This window comes from Hippopotamus amphibius, chromosome 15 (assembly GCF_030028045.1).
Source record: "Hippopotamus amphibius kiboko isolate mHipAmp2 chromosome 15, mHipAmp2.hap2, whole genome shotgun sequence".
In the NCBI taxonomy this organism is placed as follows: Eukaryota; Metazoa; Chordata; class Mammalia; order Artiodactyla; family Hippopotamidae; genus Hippopotamus; species Hippopotamus amphibius.
This window is the reverse complement of record NC_080200.1, coordinates 10,948,611-10,970,136: the sequence shown is the minus strand read 5'-3', so window position 1 is coordinate 10,970,136 and position 21,526 is coordinate 10,948,611. Positions and strand designations below refer to the sequence as shown.

General features: G+C 41.9%; 1 non-coding gene across 1 annotated transcript; it reads left to right on the top strand.

The window, feature by feature from the left end:
- The first annotated feature begins 20,862 nt into the window (after window positions 1–20,862).
- TRNAE-CUC (transfer RNA glutamic acid (anticodon CUC)) lies at window positions 20,863–20,936 on the top strand. The gene has a single exon. It is a non-coding gene; the product is annotated as a tRNA-Glu (tRNA).
- Window positions 20,937–21,526: the final 590 nt, after the last annotated feature.

Here is a 21,526-nt window from a genome sequence, read left to right as displayed (position 1 = left end):
GCATGCCTTCAATTCCTTCTCATACACTCAGCATGTCCACACTCTAATGCCAGCCCTCCTCTTTCTTCTTCCTGAGGTCCAGAACCAAATACCCTGCTGAACTGTTTGGGATACCTCACTGACCTCAAATCCTATATGGGTCCAGCAGAGATGATTACACCTTGCGCCCCAATACTGCTCTTCCTTCTTCTTGCTTCGTGATTCTAACAACCGCTCATTTGTCCCAAAGACCCAGAAAGCACCTTATCTTCTTCGCTAGCCCTCATCCCCAAATGCTGTGCCTCCCCCATCGTAACATCCACTGCTGTTTATTTCAACCGCTTGTTGGAGCCCCATGTCCGTCCCCCCACCCCCCCGCCTTACAACTTTACACCTTTAGCTTTGTAAAAAAAAAAAGAGAGAGATTGAGTCTTATTTTCTTTAACCTTTTTATCCCAGTGCCTACCAAAGCACCAAGCTTAAATGTGTTTACCTATGCATTCAGTCCCTTCCTACGCCTTTATTGAGCACCGGCTCTTCTTCAGGCACTATGCACCAGGAAATGACGAGGCAGAAAACACAAGTCTGCAGTGAGCCCTCAGATGTCAGGGTCAATGCACAGCGCTTAGTGTTCCCACCTCCTACATCTAAACCCTATTCAAGCAACATCCCCCAGGGTCACACAGCTGGTGAGTGGCACAGCTGGGATTCAAACCTGAGAAGTCTGGTTTCAGCCCTGAGTCCTGAAATTTTGTGTCTTGGTTCTTTTCTTGGCAGGTGGGATCATTGTGTGAAAAAAAAAAAAAGTTACCCGTGTTTCTTTTTTCTTTCTTTTTTTTTAAGTTTGCTCTCATATTTTCTTCTAAGACTAGCTTTTTTTAAAAAATAAATTTATTTATTTATTTTTGGCTGTGTTGGGTCTTTGTTGCTGCGTGTGGGCTTCCTCTAGTTGTGGTGAGTAGGGCCTACTCTTCGTTGTAGTGCATGGGCTTCTCATTGCGATGTCTTCTCCTGTTGTGGAGCACCGGCTCTAGGTGCGCGGACTTCAGTAGTTGTGGCGCATGGGCTTAGTTGCTCCGTGGCATGTGGGATCTTGCCAGACCAGGGATCAAAATTCTGTCCCCTGCATTGGCAGGCGGATTCTTAACCACTGAACCACCAGGGAAGTCCTGTGTGTTCTTAAAAGTTAATTTTTAATTTTTTAAGTCTTTAAAGATAAATTTATTTTTAATGTTTGTATTTTAATATATTTTAAAATTAACACATTAATAAAAACACAGTATTATATTATACATTTGTTTTCCAGAACTATTTTGATAACCACGTTTCAGTGTAATTGGTTTCTCTTGTAATTCTGTGTATTTTATTTTTCTTTGCATTAAAAAACAGTATCCTGAAAGAGATCCCTAGCTTGACCAGATTGTCTCTAGATTGCCAACAGGGTCCACGCACACATAAAAGGTTAAGAACACTGGCTTTGGAGCTTCATCTCAAAGTATAAACTTCCAGGAGACATAATAAGCATAATTTCATTTATTCACTGCACAGAATTGTTTGGGTATGGCTGGAAAGGACTTTGAATAGAAAACTTACTATACAGAAGGAGAAATTTTTTTAAATGCCCATGGAATAACCCTGGAGAGGACGGAGGAGATCTGGTCTGCTGGTGATAGGTGGAGGCTGGATGGATAGAGACTGACAAGCTGGCAGGGGGGAGAGAATTTCCTTCTAGTGAATACATTCAAAGATACAGGAATTCATACTGCAAAGAGATGAAAGATGCCCCCATTGAAACCCATGGACCTGAATTCTCTCACATCAGGGCTATGCAACCCAAGGGAATGGGGCTTGGTCAAGTCTATCTTTCCGAGCCTTGGCTTCAGGCTTGGAGGAGATACAAGGAGAAGGGGAGGGACACACTAAGAAGAGACAGTCTTAATTGGTGCAGAGTACCTAATGTCTTGGCGCCTTTATGAAGACCAGTTCTCAATGTGGATTTTGTTCTTGAACAGTGTCCCAATAGATTTGATGACATTTATTGGCTTGAGGTCTGGTTTTTTTTCTTTCCCTAATAGGTTTAAGATTTCTATTTAATGTTGAAAAACTGCATAGATTTGTATGGAACAAAGCCTAGAAAAATGAAAACTATAGGTTGAATAGTAATCTAAATCGGTCTTGGTATGTATGATAGAGGAGGGAAAATTTTGGTGCCATAATTTCTCTCTTTATGGTGTTGAACTTAAATCAGTTGAAATGTATTTCTGTACCACAATTTAAGCTTTGGTAAGGATTTGCTTAATTCATTGTCTAGTGACATTCAAAAAAGGGGGGGAGGGGGAACTTCCCTGGTGGCCCAGTAGTTAAGACTCTGCACTCCCAATCCAGAGGGCTGGGGTTCAATCCCTGGTCAGGGAATTAGATTCCACGTGCATGCTGCAATCAAGAGTTCACATGTCACAACTAAGGAGCCAGTGAGCTGCAACTAAGGAGCTGGTGAGCCTCAACTAAGGAGCCCAACAGCCACAACTAAGGAGCCCGCCTGCTGCAACTGACTTCATGCAACCAAATAAATAAACAAATAAATATTAAAAAAGAGAAAAAAAAGGAGACGATCTTGGGGCTGATCAGAAGACCCCAGGAGGCCCTGCAGAAGTGTGTGAAGGAGCTGGACCATTCTTGCTACAGTGATTACACCCAGCACTTTCAAGCACCTCCGACATGCCAGGTCCTTCTTTCTGAGGCTCACAGAGGTTCAATAACTTGTCCAAGGTCACAGAGCTGTAATCAGGATTCGAACCTGTGACCCTCACAATCTAGACCAAATGCTGTTCTCCATCTTCCAAGGTTGTGCAAATGTCAACTCCAGTCTCACATGCCATCCCTACCACCTGGCTCTCTCTACTTCAGACACACTGACCATTTATCAGATTCTTCTGCAGTGTCCTGCCTCCCACCATCTAATTCCTCCATTTGGAGAATTCTTCCTGCCTGCGCATCTTTCAGATTCAGCCCATGGGTGATGGGACTCAGGTGGCCCCTTCCTGATCCACCCGTTGGAAATGATTCTTTAGTACTGATTCCCTCTTCTCTGTAGGTCTCACTGCAATACCTAACCACACACAAAATTTGCACTGGTCTGATTATGACCTCCACCACCAGAATCCAAGCTCCACATGAGGGCCAAACTGGGTCTGACTTACCCGACTTATCCAAGCCCAATATCCCACACAGTACTTGGGCATAAAGTAGGTGCTCAATAAATATTAGTTGCATTATTTATTATGCAATAGATATATATAGCACTCACTAGCGATTAACTAAGTGCTTTAAAGGTACTAACACAGTTAATACTGAAAACAATTCCATAAAGCAATTCCATAAATTTCATGCTAGATACCATCCAATATGGCAGCCCATAGCTCCAAGTGGACCTTGAAATGTGGCCAATATGACAAAAAAAAAAAACACCTGAATTTTTAATTTTGTTTAGTTTTAGTTCATTTAAATTTAAAAACTGATCCTCAGTTCAGTTATTAGAAAACTTTTAAGTTTGCTTGGGACAACTTGGGTATAGTAATCTACTCTCAACTATGAGATCAAGTATGTCTAAGAAAAGTGTGGCTAAGTCGTGGTGCGCTGTAAATACAAAATGTGCACCTGATTTTCAAGACTTGGTACTGAAAAAAGAACGTAAACTGCCTCATTAATATTTTTTATTAGAGATTGAAATGATAACATTTTGGATAAAGTAGGTTGAATAAAATATATTGACATTAATTCTACTTGTGTGTTAGTCTGTTCTGGTTGCTATAAGACTGGGTGGCTTATAAACAACAGAAATTTTTTCTCATATTTCTGGAGGCTGTAAGTCTGAGATTACAGTGGCGGCATGGTTGGGCGAGAGCCCTCTTTCAGTTCATAGATTTCTTTTTTTCCTTTAAGAAAAATTTAAAAAAAAATTTTTTTTTGCTATGCCACGCAGCATGTGGGATCTTACTTCCCCAAACAGGGATCAAACCCATGCCCCCTGCATTGGAAGCACAGAGTTTTAACCACTGGACTGCCAGGGAAGTCCCTTTTTTCCTTTTTTTTTTTTCTAATTGAAGTATAGTTGGTTTACAATGTTAGTGTTAGTTTCAGGTGTACTGCAAAGTGATTTGGTTTTATTTCACATTATCTTCCCTTACAGATTATTAGAAGATATTGACTATAGTTCCCTGTGCTGTACAGTTGGTTATCTATTTTACACTTAGTATTATGCATATGTTAGTCCGAAACTCCTAATTTATCCCTCCCTCCTACTTTCCCCTTTGGTAACCATAAGTTTGTTTTCTCTGTCTGTGAGTCTATTTCTGTTTCCAGTTCACAGATTTCTTATATCTTCAAATGGCACAAGGGGCCAGGAAGGTCTCTGGGGTCTCTTTTATAAGAGTATTAATCTCATTCATGAGGGCTTGGCGCTCATGATCTAATCACCTTCCAAAGTCCTCCACCTCCTAATACATTCACATTGAACATTAGGATTTAGAATTTCAACATATGAATTTAAGCCCAGGTAGGTGGGTGGGGGGTGGGACACAGACATTTAGACCATATCACCTGTTTTTTTTGCTTCAAAAAAATGTGGCTATTTGAAACATTTAAATTACACACATAGCTCACATTATATTTCTATTGGGCAGTACTGTATTATAATTACCCTCATTTCACAGAGAAGCAAATCAAGGCACAGAGAGGTTGAGTAACGTGCCCAGTGTCACCCAGCTGGTGAGCAGCAGAGTCGAGATCTAAATCAAGAACAGGTAGCTCCAATACCATAGGATCCAGCAATCCCACTCCTGGGCATATATCCAGAGAAAACCATAATTCAAAATGATACATGCCCCGCAATGTTCATTGCAGCACCATTTACAATAGCCAAGAAATGGAAACAACCTAAATGTCCATCAACAAAGGAATGGATGAAGAAGATGTGATACATATATACAATGGAATATTACTCAGCCGTTAAAAAAAAAGAATGAAATGATGCCATGTGCAGCAACATGGGTAGACCTAGAGATTGTCATACTGAGTGAAGTAAGTCAGACAAAGAAGGACAAATATCACATGATATCACTTATATGTGGAATCCAAAAAAAAAAACAAACAAAAAAAGGTCCAAATGAATTTATTTACAAAACAGAAATAGAGTCACAGATGTAGAAAACAAACATGGTTACCAGGGGGGAAAGCAGCCAGGGTAGGGGGGAGGGATAAATTGGGAGATTGGGATTGACATATACACACTACTATACATTAAATAGATAACTTATAAGGACCTACTCTATACCATAGGGAGCTCTACTCAATACTCTGTGATGAACTGTATGGGGAAGAATCTAAGAGTGGGTGGATATATGCATATGTATAACTGATTCATTTTGTTGTACAGCAGAAACTAACACAACATTGTAAATAAACTATATTCCAATAAAAATTAAACAACAACAATAACAACAAAAAGGCAGCTCCAAAGCCAGTGCACTTATGCACTGTTATGGCCCCCAAATTCCTCATACCTCCGTAGGGGAAGTCTGGGGGGTGGATATCTGAGGATCAGACACTCCACCCCCCGCCCCAGGAGGGAGCCCTTGCACCAAGATTGTCTGCACTGCACAGAGAAAGCCAAGGGTTGAACAACACATGTGGACTTGTTTGTCTCTCCCTGACAGATTCTCATCCAGGGCAGACCTTCAGCTTCCTCCTCTGGAGCGCTGTCACGTAGCAGGAGGGAAATATTTGCAGACATCAAGTGGAATAAAAAGTGACGTGTGGAACAAAATACAATTGTGTTTCTGGATGATTGGGTTTAAAGTAAACAAAACTCTCTCTCTCTGAGTGCAGTTGGCTCTAGAGACAGAGCTGTGGGCACCACGCAGCCTCCAGAGACAGCTGTTATCAACAGAAGGCTCCTCAGCTGGTCAGAGTGAAGACCTTTCCTGGGACTTCAGTGGCCAGCCTCTCAGGAAAAAGATAGAAGAGAAACGTCACCTCTTTTCCTTGCCTGTGAAGTCGTCCTATTTAAAGCCACAGTCACCTGTCACTAAAGCCAAATGGATCTGCAGTCAGAGACATTCACAACCAGACTCACTCACCCTAAACCTGCACTAGCACCCAGGTGTAGCTGCTCACAGGTCCTCATCCCCCACAGGTATGCTCCTTCAGGGACAAGTAGACTCAGAAACGTCCCTCCATAAGATTTTCACACAAACCCACACCCTTAGAAACATACTACACTGTTATTTGTTTCTACAATTACATCTTTTCAAGGAAGTACACAACCAGAAACAGACCAGCAGGACTCCTCTGCAACTATTAAACCTACCCTTCCAGATTACAATTTGCCCCACGTGTGTTACAGAAAACTCTAATTTGAAAAGATACGTGAACCCCAGCGTTCATTGCAGCACTGTCTACAACAGCCAAGACATGGAAACAACCTAAATGTCCATCGATAGATGAATGGATAAAGAAGATGTGGTACATATATACAATGGAATATTACTCGGCCATAAAAAATGAAATAATGCCATTGGCAGCAACATGTGTGGACCTAGAGATTATCATACCAAGTGAAGTAAGTCAGAAAGAAAAAGACAGATACCATATGATATCACTTACATGTGGAATCTAAAACATGACACAAGTCAATCTGTCTACAAAACAGAAACAGACTCACATAGAGACATAGAGAACAGATTTGTGGTTGCCAAGGGGGAGTGGGCTGTGGGGGAGGGGCAGGTTGGGAGTTTGGGATTAGTAGATGGAAACTATTATATATAGGATGGATAAACAACAAGGTCCTACTGTATAGCACGGGAACTATATTCAATATCCTGTGATTAAACCCTAATGGAAAAGAATATGAAAAAGAATGTATTTATGCATAACTGAATTACTTTGCTGTACAGTAGAAATTAACACAACACTGTAAATCAACTATAGTTCAATAAAATAAATTTTTAAAAAAGACTCAAGAAAAAAAGCAATCAAATATGTGGACTTTGTGTTCTTGTATTCAAAGAAACCAATTGTGGGACTTCCCTGGTGATGCAGTGGTTAAGAATCTGTCTGCTAATGCAGGGGATATGGGTTCATTCCCTGGTCTGGCAAGATCCCACATACCACGGAGCAACTAAGCCTGTATACAACAACTACTGAGCCTGTGCTCTAGAGCCTGTGAGCCACAGCTATTAAGACCACGTGCCACAACTACTGAAGCCTGTGCTCCTAGAACCTGTGCTCTACAACAGGAGAAGCCATGGCAATGAGAAGCCTGCTTACCACAACGAAGAGTAGCCCCCACTCGCCGAAACTAGAGAAAGCTCGTGCGCAGCAATGAAGATCCAACACAGCCGATAAATTAATTAATTAATTAATTTTTAAAAAAGGAAGGAAAGACAAAGACAGCATGATCTCACATACATGTGGCATCTAAAAAAAATAATAAAGTTAAAAAAAAAAGAAACCAAAGAAACCAATTTTAAAAGCCATAGCAGAGACAACAGGAGCATTCCAACATGGACTGGGTGTTTGATGATGGTCAGGAAGCATCGTTAATTGTGTGAAATGTGATGCTGGCAAGAGCTGCAGTGGGCTCAGGTTGGCCCTAAATCCTTCCTCCCATTGAGAGGTGGAGATTTTTCTCCTCCCTTTGAATCTGGGCTCAGCTGCATGAGTTGATTTAGCTAACCTACAACATGGCAGAAGTGGCACTGTGAGACTTCTGAAGCTGAGCCTTAGGACACCTGTAGCTTCCGTTTTTGCGGGCTTGGAATGCTCCCTCTAGGAATCCATCGACCACACCGTGAGAAGTCCAAGCCAAGTGGAGGAGAGTCAAGATGCTCTGGTCAACAGCTCCACTGACAACCAGCACCAGCTCCCACCCAGGGGAGGGAACCATCTGGAAGGTCCAGTCCAGTCAACCTTTCACAGGACTGTAGCCTCAGTGAACACTTTATGGACAGCAAAACTTCCCATCTCAGCCCAGACAAATCATGGAACCATGAGATGTTAGATGGTTGCTATTTTAAGCTGCCACATTTTGGAGTTACTTTGCATGCTTGTTTTTTACATAGCAACTGGTAGCAGTAATAATGTGAACAAGCAAAAATAAACAAGTTCTCTTTGTGTACTGTTGGTAGGAATGTAAATTGGTGCATTCACTATGGAAAACAGCATGGAGGTTTCTCAAGAAATTAAAAATAGAACTACCATATGATCCAGCAATTCCACTTCTGGGTATTTATCTGAAGGAAATGAAAACACTAAATCAAAAAGATACGTGGGGACTTCCCTGGTGGCACAGTGGTTAAGAATCTGCCTGCCAATTCAGGGGACATGGGTTCGACCCCTGGTCTGGGAAGATCCCACATGCCGAGGAGCAACTAAGCCTGTGTGCCACAACTGCTGAAGTCCACGCCTAGAGGCTGTGCTCCACAACAAGGGACACCATCAAAATGAGAGGCCCACGCACCACAACGAAGAGTAGCCCCCCACTCACCACAACTAGAGCAAGCCCTTGCACAGCAAAGAAGACCCAATGCAGCTAATCAATCAATCAATCAATCAATCAATCAATAAAAGATATCTGCACCCCCCATGTTCATTGTAGCATTATTTACAATAGACAAGATATGGAAGCAACCTCAGTGTCCATTGATGGATGAATGGATAAAGAAAATACACACACAATGGAATATTATTCAGCTGTAAAAACAAGGAAATCTTGCCATTTGCACAACATGGATGGATCTTGAGGGTGTTAGGCTAAGTGAAATAAGTCAGACAGAGAAAGACAAACATCATATGATCTCACTTTTATGTGGAATCTAAAAACAAAACAATCACTCAGAGACAGAGAACAGATTGATAATTGCCAGAGGCAGGGGTTAAGAGATGGGCAAAATAGGTGAAGAGGATCAAAAGGTACAAATTTCCAGTTATGAAATAAATAAGTCCTGGGAATGTAGTGTACAGCCCGGTGACTATAGTTAATAATACTGGGTTGTATATTTGAAAATTGCTAAGAGACTAGATCTTAAAAGTTCTCTTCACAAAGAAAAAAAATTGTAATTATGTGTGGTGATGGGTGTTAACTAAACTTCTTGTGGTGGTCCTTTGCAATATATACAAATATTGAACCATTGTGTTGTGCACCTGAAACTAATGTTATATGTCAATTATGTTGTAATTAAAACATTAAAAAAATAAACAAGTTCTTACTCTCAAATATATTCACAGACACTCAGTTGCCTCAACTAAAACACACTTTTCTAACAGATCCTCCACACAGGCACCCACAGCTCCCTGAATGTACACCCACAAATATGCAACACCAGGAACTGACCCTTAGATACTGAATGACTCCCAGGTAAACAATAGCACCATTCACCAACTGATCAACACACAGATTTAACCACAATATACAAAGAAGTGTGTATATTGACACACACCAATTCACGGACATACCCACACACTACCTTAACTACCCATAGATATGTACACCTAGATTTTAGTGAGGAGACAAATATACACGAGACCAAGGGCATTGACAGACAAGCAGGGAGTGTTCTGATACCTCTCACGCCCTAGCCAGGGATACTTCATTCATTCAACAAACACATATCGAGTGCCTACTGTGGGCTGGGCACTGTTTTAAACATTTAGGAAACATCAACGAACAAAACAAAGATTTCTGTCTTGGAAGGTATCAAAAGTAAAAAGTCCTGGGATATCTTGTACCAGAAAGTAAGGAAGTGCTCAGATATTAATGGGGACATGCTGATAGGACAAAGGAGGCAGCCTGGAAGAGCTCCCACTGGTCAAAGTTGAGATCATTTGAGCAGCAACATACACAATGACAGTAACCAACGATACTCCATTGAATGCAATGAGAAGCAAGAGTTTATACTAACAAAAATAAATAATGAATAATAACTAAATGAGGAGGAAGAGAAAGCGTTCCTTATTGTAGGATGCCAACTAATAAAGGAAGATGCAATGGTAAAACTAGAAAACCAACATTTTGCAACCATCCAAGGAATAATTGATTCAATGAGAATCATCAATGGGTGGTTAAATGCATGTATCAATTTGACTTAGCCATGAATGCCCACATATTTGGTCAACATTATTCTGAATGTTTCTGTGAGAGGGTGTTTTTGGATGAGATTAACGCTTGAAATGGTGGACCAGTAAAGCAGACTGCCCTCCCTAATGTGGGTGGCCTTCATCCAATCAGTTGAAAGCCTACATAGAACAGAAAGCCAACCCTCTCCCAACTAAGACAGAATTCCTCCTGCCTGACTACCTTTGGACCGAGACATGAGCTTTTTCCTGTCTTTGGTCTCAAACTGATACATTGGTTCTTTCTGGGTCTCAAGACTTTCATACGTCATTGGTTTTCCTAGTTCTCAGGCCTTCAGACTCAGACTGGAACCATCAGAACCATCAGTTCTTCTGGGTCTCCAGCTTGCTGACTCACCCTATATATCTTGGGACTTGTCAGCTTCAATAATCATGTCAGTCAATTACTTAAAATTAAAATCTCTCTCTCCCCCTATACCCCCCCACCCCGCCCCCAAGCTCTATTCTTGTGTACCAAACTGGTTGACATCCATCTCTGTTTGGATACCTATGAGGCATCTCAAACTCCGGATGTGTAGAAGACAGCTTCAGTTGAATGTTTGCTTCCACCTAAAATTCATATACTGAAGCTCTAACCCCCAGTGTGATGGTATTTGGAAATGAGACTTTGGGGATCCAATTAGCATTAGATTAGGTCATGAGGGTGGGGTCCTCATGATGGGATTAATGGCCTTATATGAAGAGATTCTCTTTTCTCCAGGAAGGCACAGAGGAAAGGCCATATGACAACACAGTGAGAAGTCAGCCAAGAAGATAGCCACCTGAAGCTCAAGGAGTGAGCTCTCACCAGACACCAATCCTGCTGGCACCTTGATCTTGCCCTTCTAACCTCCAGAACTGTGAGAAAATAAATTTTGATTGTTTAAGCTACTCAGTCCATTTTGTTATGGCAACCTGAGGAGACTAAGGCATTCAGATTCTCCATTGCCAGTGAAAATTGTCTCTTCACTTAGCCAGACTCATCACTGTGTCCTTAGCATCTGAAGCTGTCCCAGGACACTGTGAAGCCCCTCCCCCAAGGCATGGTAATCCCAAGGCTCAGTATAAAGTCTGGCACGTAGAAGGTCTTTGGGTGTCCTGAGACTCAATTTCCAACGTGGTGAGGGTATGTGGTGGTTTCCCCCTGCACCAACAAGCAATTCTCAGACACCAGCAGATTTCAACTCAATTCAACTCAGTTCTAACACTATTTCCCCAGAGGTAGCATCATATTATACAGGCTAAGAGTTCAGTCCTACAAGACTGCCCCACTTAGAAGCACAGTTGTTACCTGTGCTTCAGACCGGTGGGCTATAAATTAGAGGTTCCCATGACTCTCTTTTGGGGTTTGATTAATTTTCTGGAAATGGCTCACAGAAATCAAAGAAACTGTTTACTTACCAGATTACTAGTTTATTATAAAAAGATGAAACTCAAGAACAGCTAGATGGAAGAGATGCACAGGGCAAGGTATTGGGGAAGGACATGGAGCCTTCATGCCCTCTCCAAACTTCCCATTCTTCCCAAATTTACACTGACCCGGAAGCTCTTCAAACCCTGTCCTTTTGGGTTTTTATGGAGACTTCATTACATAGGCATGATTGATTAAAATCTTTGGCCATTGGAGATTGATTCAACCTCCAGCCTATTTCTCTTCCCTCTCTAATCACAGGATCAGGTCTCCTGGCAACCAGCCCCCATCCTTAGGGTCCAAAAGTCCTCCATTAACATAACAGAAGACAACGTTGTGTAAAGTGGTTTTTTTTTTTTACTGTATTTTAAAAATGTCACTAAGTATTTTTTTCTTTGACACTGGCAGAATAAAGGAAGGAACAAATGAATGAATGGACAAATGAATGAATGAATGAACAACCTTTCAAAAATAGGTGTACTAGCCATTACCTTCACCTAGGGATGCTAAGCAGACTGGAGAGGTGGATTACTGAATGGAAAGAAGGAACTAAAGCTCATAGTCAGGGACTTCCCTGGTGGCACAGTGGTTAAGAATCCACCTGCCAATGCAGGGAACACGGGTTTGAGTCCTGCTCCAGGAAGATCCCACATGCCGCAAAGCAACTAAGCCTGTGCGCCCCAACTACTGTCTGTGCTCTAGAGCCCCTGAGATGCAACTACTGAGCTCACATGCTGCAACGACTGAAGCTTGAGCGCCTAGAGCATGTGCTCTGCAGGGAGAGAAGCCCTCTTACGGCAATGAAGAATAGCCCCCGCCACCACAACTAGAGAAAGCCCGTGTGCAGCAACGAAGACCCAATGCAGACAAAAAATAAATAAAATTTTAAAAATAAATAAATGAATAAAGCTCATAGTCAGCAATGAAAGTAACTCTGGGAAAATCAGCCCCAGGGTAGGAGGGGAGGATACTGTGCTACCTTCCAAAGCAGTGCTGTTCACTAGAAATATAACATGAGCCACAAATGAAATCCACAAAGGTAATTTTAAATTTTCTATTGTTAAAGAAAAAAATATTCTAACACTTGCTAAAAATCAAATACTCTATTTAAGACTACTGCAATTGAAGAATTATAGTAGGGGAGAGAGATCAAGTTTAGCTCAGAATACAGTAGGGCCAGTGAGGACTTACATAGCTAATGAGCAGGGTGGGGTCTGTGAATGAAAAATCATTGAGGAGACATCCAGGGTAGGGGGATTCTTGCTTAACTGACCTACCAGGCTTCTTGCTAAAGGTAAATCAAAGATTTATACAATAAAGGTGGGGCATAAGGAAGCTGGTCAGATGTCAGGGATGATCAGATATCAAGGATGAGGAGATTCTTGATAAACTGCCTTAGCCAGATTCTTGCTAAGACTAGGCTAGGCAGCCTTGACAAGGACAGAATGGAAACAGAAAGCCAAGGTCAAGGTCTATTTGAGAAGAAGACTCAGATGACCCTGACAAAAGTTTGATTAAGAAGAGGGTCTTTGTCGCTATTATGATATCAGTTTTAATGATGTATTTTATTGAACCCGACATTTCCAAAATAGTATCATTTTGACTTATGATCAAAATGTCAAAAAAACTGTCAATGAGAAATTTTACATTCCTTTACTCTATTTTATTTTTCAACTAAGCCGTTGTCTTGTGCTCGATTTGGACCAGCCACATATCAAGTGCTCAGTAGCCACGGGAAGCTAGTGTCTACCTTAATGGACTGCACAGCTCTGGCAAGTGGACTCAAACTGCAAATGCAGCCTAGAAAGAACATGAGATTCATCAGAGGGAAGCCAGGGTACCAGGCAAGCTGGCAAGAGAGGGAGCTGCCCCCACAAAGCTAAGAACGCTGGCCCAGAGCTGGAAAGAAAGGATATTTCAACTCCAGACGCCCTGATGAAGGTACCCAGGTGGAGAACAGCCCTCACCCTAAGGACAAGATCTGTCATTACCTCCTTCCAGGAGCTCGAACCCACCAAAAGAAGACTTAGGCAGGAGATGTCAGAAATCCAATAACTCTGAGATTCTACTCCCAACACACCTGCCTTAGGTAAATCCCTGGTTGGTTTCATTCCACTTTCTTTCTCTCACCCGCTCTCCCCTTAGTTTCACCTGACATTATATATTTGCATCTTTGTTTAATGTCTGTCCCTACTTCCAGATTTCAGCTCCAGGGCCATGGAAGACTATGTCTGTTGAACCAGAAAGAGGCTATTAACTTGGGTACATTTCCTATGTGCTCTGACTCAGTTTACTCATCTGAAAAATGAGGGTGAGCATGGCTGCCACATTGTAGGGCTGCAGAGGGTATTAAATGAGTTAATATTTTCCTAAAATCCCTCTGTGCATGCGCCAACCATGATGAATGCTCAGTAAAGGGGAGCTGTAGTTATCTTTCTTACTTTCCCCTTCCCCGACCCCACACATCTTAAGGGATCCAGGATCTCCCAATTCTTCACCCACCACACCCACCTGGCCCCAGAGCTTCTGCTCACAGGCTCCTTGGACCATCTGACAAGGATGCAGGACATTTCCCATCACTCAAGGGTAAAGCCACTTTTCCCCTGTTTCCATGAAGGTGATAAAGAGCCTGTGCTTGTTCCTTTCATCTCTTGAGGGTTTTCACACCCTGCCCCCGCCAGGACTCTTCTGAAAATACTAATTTGGGGCACTGCTAATTTCTCTTCTCAATCACCTGAATTTCCTGCATGCACCCATCCCATTTCCAGTGGCCTGTCCATCAGCAAATCCTTCAAGGTCTTTATTTTATTTATTTATTTAAGTTGCCATGCTGTGTGGCATGTGGGATCTTAGTTCCCTGACCAGGGATCAAACCTGTGGGCCCTGCGTTGGAAACGCAGTCTTAACCACTTGGCTGCCAGGGAAGTCCTCCTTTAAGGTCTTTAAAATCTATTCACAAGTTGACTGCTTCTCACCACCTCCCAAGCCCTCTTTCTCCTGGAGGAGCACAGTAGCCTCCTAATGGCCTCTCTGCCTTCCACCCTTGCCCCCACCAGTTTGTTCTCCAGGCAGCAGCCAGAAGAACATTATTAAAAATAAGAATCAGAGTGCTAGGGCTTCCCTGGTGGTGCAGTGGTTAAAAGTCCGCCTGCCAATGCAGGGGACACAGGTTCCATCCCTGTGCCGGGAAGATCCCACATGCCATGGATCAGCTAGGCCCACGTGCCACAACTACTGAGCCTGTGCTCTACAGCCCGTGAGCCACAACTACTGAAGCCTGCGCACCTAGAGCCCATGCTCTGCAACAAGAGAAGCCACCACAATAAGTCTGTGCACCACAATGAAGAGTAGCTCCTGCTCACCGCAGCTAGAGAAAGCCCGTGCGCAACAACCAAGACCCAACACAGCTAATAAATAAATAAATGTTTCTTTATTTAAAAAAAAAAAAGAATCAGTGTGCTTGCTTTGGCAACATATATACTAAGATAAGAATCAGAGCACGATGGGCCAGAGCTTTATGGCCTTGCATTAGGTCAGAGTAAAAGACAAATTCCTTACGATGACCTATGAGGACCTATTGATTTATCTCCCCGCCCCCACCCCCCAGCCTTGTGTCCCTCCCCTAATTCCTTCTTCTCCCTCTCATTCACTCTGCCTCGTTCTGATTTCATTACTGTTTCTCAAACTCACTCCTGTCTCAGGGCCCTTGCACTTGCTGTTCCCATTTCCTAGTACATCCTTTCACTAGATATCTATGTGAGTCCATTCTCACCCTGGTCAGTCCTCTGCTCAGATGTCACCTCTTCAAGAACCACCCCTACCCTACACTGCTCTCACCCACTACCTCATTTCTCTTTTTCCCAAATCAACAGTACCACCAGACACGAAACACTTCCTCGCTCATTTGTCGACCCCACATCCTCTGGAACATCAGCTCCAGGACGGCAAAGGTGATATCCACTTTTCTCACCACTGCAACCCCAATGCAGTGCCTAGTACACAGTAGATGCTCAATGAATGTTTGTGGAAATGAATAAATGATGGAAAAGGGCTTCTGCTCAGATTCTTCTCTCCTGTCCTCTCTCTCCCCCTCACCTGAGACCTTTCCCCTCCTCTTAGCCATCCTGAAATGTCCTCCCTTACTTTCTTCTCCTGCTGAAGAGGGATGTGGACCTGGAAACACCACCCGTCCCCCCCCTTCCCCCCAACCCAAGACCTAGACCTTCAAACCCCACCTCTATCACCTACTGGTCATGGTCATGTTTCTTGGCAAGTTGTTTAATCCTTCTGAGCCTCGGTTTCCTTAACTACCAAATATACACAAGTAGAAATTCTGCTGTCATATGGCTGTTGAAAGGATTAAGTGAGATTATTAACATAAAGCCCTCAGCACAGTGAGTCACAGTGTAAATATCAAACACATGGTGGAATAAGCTGTTGCGATAATAATTCTTATCTAAATATGACCGATAATTATAATGATTTACATAATCATTGATCATAATAATCATAGCACTTGTTATACTGACCTCTGAGTCTGCCCTTACCTCATTATAGATAATCAACAGACATTTATTGAATGAATGAATGAATGAATGAATGTTTGTTGAACTTTTGTTGGGGGGAGATCATGGACCCCTGTGAGAACTATAACAGTGATGACTTCTCTCCCTGAAAAAATGCAGATACACACATAACATTATGTGCAATGCTGCAGCAGCGCTGCAGGGGGCCAGGAAGAAGTCATTGAGGTGTTATCCTGATTCCACCGTTGGCCAGCTGTGTGGGCTTTTCTGAGCCTCAATTTCCTCACCTGTAAAGTGGGAATGACAACAATAAAACCTCCCTCAAAAGGTTCTTGTAGGGGTTTTGTGAGAAGGAACATGGGCACTGGTCCCAGAAAATGGTTTTCGCTCAATAGCTGTGGGCTGCTATTTTGACTGGCATAACCCAAAGGGCAGACTATCTCAGATCAGATGCTATTTAAAGAACTGCATTGCTCCCTAAATGAAGCCTCCAAGTCCTCAGGCTCTTGCTCAATTTCTGGCTGGTCCCCCACTTACAGCTTAACTTTTACCCCTCCCTTCTGCACCACCCCCCACCCTGCATTCCAGCAAAACTGGCCAGTGCATCACAGGCCAGACACACCTGGTGATGTCTACCCCAGGACCTTTGCCTCAAAAGAACTCATGCTAGAGTGGACAGTCACAGTCATCAGAATTCAACAATCCTGGACTGCATCCCAGTCAAACCTCTTGAATGCAGTTGACCTTTAGCAAATGACAACACCTCTCTGAGCTTCAGTTTCTTCATATGTAGTCAAGAGTGGATACTGTGTACTTTATAGATTATGAATGAGGATTAAAAGGTGAAGGGAGGGACTTCCCTGGTGGTCCAGTGAGTAAGACTCCATGCTCCCAATGCAGGGGGTCTGGGTTTGATCCCTGATTGGGGAACTAGATCCAGCATACATGCCGCAACTAAGACCCTGTGCAGCCAAAATACACAATAAGTAAATAAATAGATAAACAAATAAGTAAAAAAGGGTATGGGAGTCTCATCTGGACCACGGAGGTCTATTAATAATTATTATTATTAGACTAAAATAAATAATAATAATGTTATTAATAGATGCTAATTAATTATATTATAATATATATGTATATAATCGATTATTCTATTTATAATTATCATGTGATAATTATAGGTAATAATATATAATAAATATTACAGTAAAATAAGTAAAAATGTTAATGTTAATAATAGATGTTAATTAATATTATATTATCATATAATTATAATAGGTTATTATAATTATATAGTATAATTATATATAATAACGCATAATTTTATAATACATAATATTATGACAATATTGAATTATATTTGTTATATATTTACTATATATACATTACATATTTAATTATATACTATATAGTTATACAAAATAATTATTAAATGTACAATAATATATATTATTACATAAATATATAATAGTAATAACATGCATTAATAGTTATTAATATTAATAACATAAATATTAAATGCTTTTACAATATTAATAAGCATTTACCATGTGCCAGGCACTGTTCCAAAAACTCTACATATATTAAGTCATGGAATCCTCACAACAACCCTTTGACGTCAATACTGTTGTTAAGTAAACCCATTTTATGTTCATTGCAGCACTATTTACAATAGCCAGGACGTGGAAGCAACCTAAATGTCCATCAATAGATGAATGGATAAAGAAGATGTGGCACATATATACAATGGAATATTACTCAGCCATAAAAAGGAATGAAATTGAGTTATTTGTAGTGAGGTGGATGGACCTAGAGTCTGTCATACGGAGTGAAGTAAGTCAGAAAGAGAAAAACAAATATCATATGCTAACTCATATATATGGAATCTAAAAAAATCGGTACTGATGAAGCCAGTGGCAGAGGAAGAATAAAGATGTAGATGTAGAGAATAGCCTTGAGGACATGGGGCAGGGGAAGGAGAAGCTGGGACAAAGTGAAAGAATAGTGTTGCAATACAAATAAAAGTGAGTCTCTCCATTGATATGGAGGGAATAAACTAGCAGTGGGGGAAATTTTTGCAATGTGAATAGACTTGATTGTTCTTTTTCCTCTTGAGAGCAAGAAAAACAAAGAGAACAGGCTAGAGGAGAAAGATAACCTGGCCTGAAAGAGTTAATCATTCCTTGTTTTACTTTAGCTGTCACTGATCTGTAGTCACTAGATTTTTACTTCACAAAGCTAACTCCCTGATAATTAACTCTGTGTGAATTACATCTTGTCTCTCACTCCCTATCCCTATTACTTCCTGGGACCCTATATGGCTATTGTAACAAAAATCATTCTTATAGTTTGTTTTGCATTTCAGAAAGGAGGTTCCCAGCACACAAACCAGAGACAATCAACAAACTGCCAGACCCCAGTCACAGAGTGGCCTGCCGCCAGCTGTGACTTTTGAAATATTGCAAAGGGAAAAGAATGGAAGACCTCCATCAACTTGATCCTTATCTCATACCCCAGACTGCAAGCCCCCATGTATAAAATCTTCCCCGACTCCCAAGGACTGGGGGGCACAGTTCTTGACAGTTATTGAGGCACTAGCCTGCTGTGTCTTCCCTTTGCCTGGCAAAGAAAAATAAAGCCATCTCTCTCTTCCTCCAAAATCTCTGTCTCCATATTTCTATTAAGCCTTGGTGCACAGAGTAGCTGTTATTAAGGTAACAGTAGCATTGACATATATACACTACCAAATGTAAAATAGATAGCTAGTGGGAAGCAACTGCATAAACAGGGAGATCGACTTGATGATTGGTGATGACCTAGAGGGGTGGGATAGGGAAGGTGGGGGGAGGTTCAAGAGGGAGGGGACATGGGGGTATATGTATAAATACAGCTGATTTGCTTTTTGTATAGTGGAAACTGGCACAACAGTGTAAAGCCATTATACTCCAATAAAGATCGAAAGAAAAAAAATAAACCCATTTTACAGATGAGGAAACTGAGGCAAGGAGAGGTAGAGTAGCTTGCCCAAAGTCACACAACTAGGAAGTAGCAAAACAAAGTTTTAAACCCTGGAAATCTTACTCCAGAGCATCGCTCCTGATAAATGGAATATTTATAAATGGAATATTTCCTGCCATATCAAACAAAGGATGTCACGGTCATCAATGATTGCAGCCCTCCAATGTGAGCTGGTGAGCCTTGAGGAAACTTAGGGCTGAAAAGAATACCTGCCATCTAGCAGCCATCAGACTGCAGCCACTCCCTGCGATGAGCCCTGAGGAAACTTAGGATGTGAAAACACAGGATTACTGGCCCAGGTAGCTGAGGTGTATGTCAAAGGAATGATTTCAGTGACTTCCAGACTCTTGCATCTTCCCATACACAGAAAAGTGCTAAATTCCTTAACTTGAGATATCTGGTTTTCTTTATTTGAGAGTAATCTTTTGACATTCCCAATTATCTTCTCTTTGTTGCAAAACTCCTATACATCCTGGCTCTTCACCCTCGCCTCCTTGGAGCAGTTTCTACCTGAGACACTGTCTCTTGGGTTGCAGTCCTTATTTTGCCCCAAATAAAACTTAACTCACAACTCTCACGTTGTGCACACATATTTTTGAAGGCAACACTCTCCAACAGACCACTGGACATTTCAGCAGCAATCGACATGTTTTGTGCCATTGATATAATAACCACCAGCCCCACACAACTATTGAGCTCTTGAAAAGTGGCTACTGTGGCCAAGGAACTTAATTTTTTTTTAGATTTTAGTTATTTACTTATTTAATTTATTGGCTGTGTTGGGTCTTCATTGCTGTGCATGGGCTTTTTGTAGTTGCAGAGAGCAGGGGCTACTCTTCATTATGGTGCACGGGCTTCTCATTGCGGTGACTTCTCTTGTTGCGGAGCATGGGCTCTAGGTGCAGGCTTCAGTAGTTGCGGTGTGTGGGCTCAGTACATGTGGCCCGCAGGTTCTAGAGGGTAGGCTCAGTAGTTGTGGCACATGGGCTTAGTTGCTCCGAGGCACATGGGATCTTCCTGGACCAGTGATCAAGCCCGTGTCTCCTGCACTGGCAGGAGGATTCTTAACCACTGCAACACCAGGGAAGCCCCTTAATTTTTATTTTTATCGAATTTTTATTAATTTAAATAGAAATAGCCACATGTGACTAGAGACTATTGTATTGAGAAGTACATTTTGGGACCCTTTCTCTCAACCACACTTCACTTCCTGACATAATAGTGTCCGTGATTGAACAAGCTGGCCATAGGAAAAGCATACTTTGTCTGACAAATGTGGAAGAATAATCTTGACTTCTATAAAGAAATACTTCTTCCTGTGTTCCTGGGAATATGAGGCTCCCATTTCCCACTTGACTTGGAGATACTAATTCTAGACAAACATTTCACCTTCCCCTATACTTTATTCTAAAGAAGAACCAGCTGTGCAACTGTGAAGAGGAGGGGAATTGGGTCCTCTAACTCAACATCCAGGAGGCAACAGGGAGTGATGGGGACTGTGGGAAATTGAAAACCTCCTCCTGATCCAACTAAAGGAACAATAGGTGCTGCGCTGTCTCTGCTGGGAGGTACACCTATGATGGCTGGAACTTCAAACTTTAAAAAGAAAAGTTGGAAAGCTGGAAACTTTATGAACTACCAGATTCTGAAATATTGAGGAATACAAATATTTTAAAGACACTGTGCAGTGAAACAAACACATCATCCTTGGGCCTGAATCAAGCCCTAGGCCATCATTTCAAAACTTTTGATTTTAATTCCCTGGTGGTCCAGTGGTTAGGACTCTGCACTCTCACTGCAGAGGACCCGGGTTCAATCCCTGGTCAGGAGATCTAAAATCCCACAAGTTGCAGGGCATGGCTTTTGATTTCAATCAATGGTTCTCCATCCTGGCTGTGCATTAAAATCTCCTGCGAAAGCTTTTTTCCAAAGAAAAATACCAATCTGGGATGAGGTGCTGACGTAGAATTGTTTTTAAAGTTTCCAGGCATTCAGATATGCTTGAGAGCCCCTGATTTAAATACCTCAGATCCTTCATCCCATAAACATTTGCTGCATGTCCTTGTGCCATATTTTGTGCTGGGGACAAAGCAGGTGCTTGATAGATGGGGCAGAAATGCAGAAAAACAGGCACCTCATTTTATCTCTCTCTCCCCACCTCCTGCCTCTCTCCCTCTCCCTTCCATCTCTCTCTCTTCTTTTAAATCTTCCACTCCTCACATCTGTCACCGCGAGTGGAAAGTGGGAAGGGGAAGACAAAACAAGCTTTCATTTATCCCCATCTTTTTCTCTCTTCATTTTCACTGACATTTGAGCCCTGAAACCGCCCATAGGCCTGGAGTATATGAATGACTTCCCGGCAGGCCTTGGGAAGACTTGAGCTGAGCAGTTCTGACATTCTTTAATCCTCACCAAACAGGAT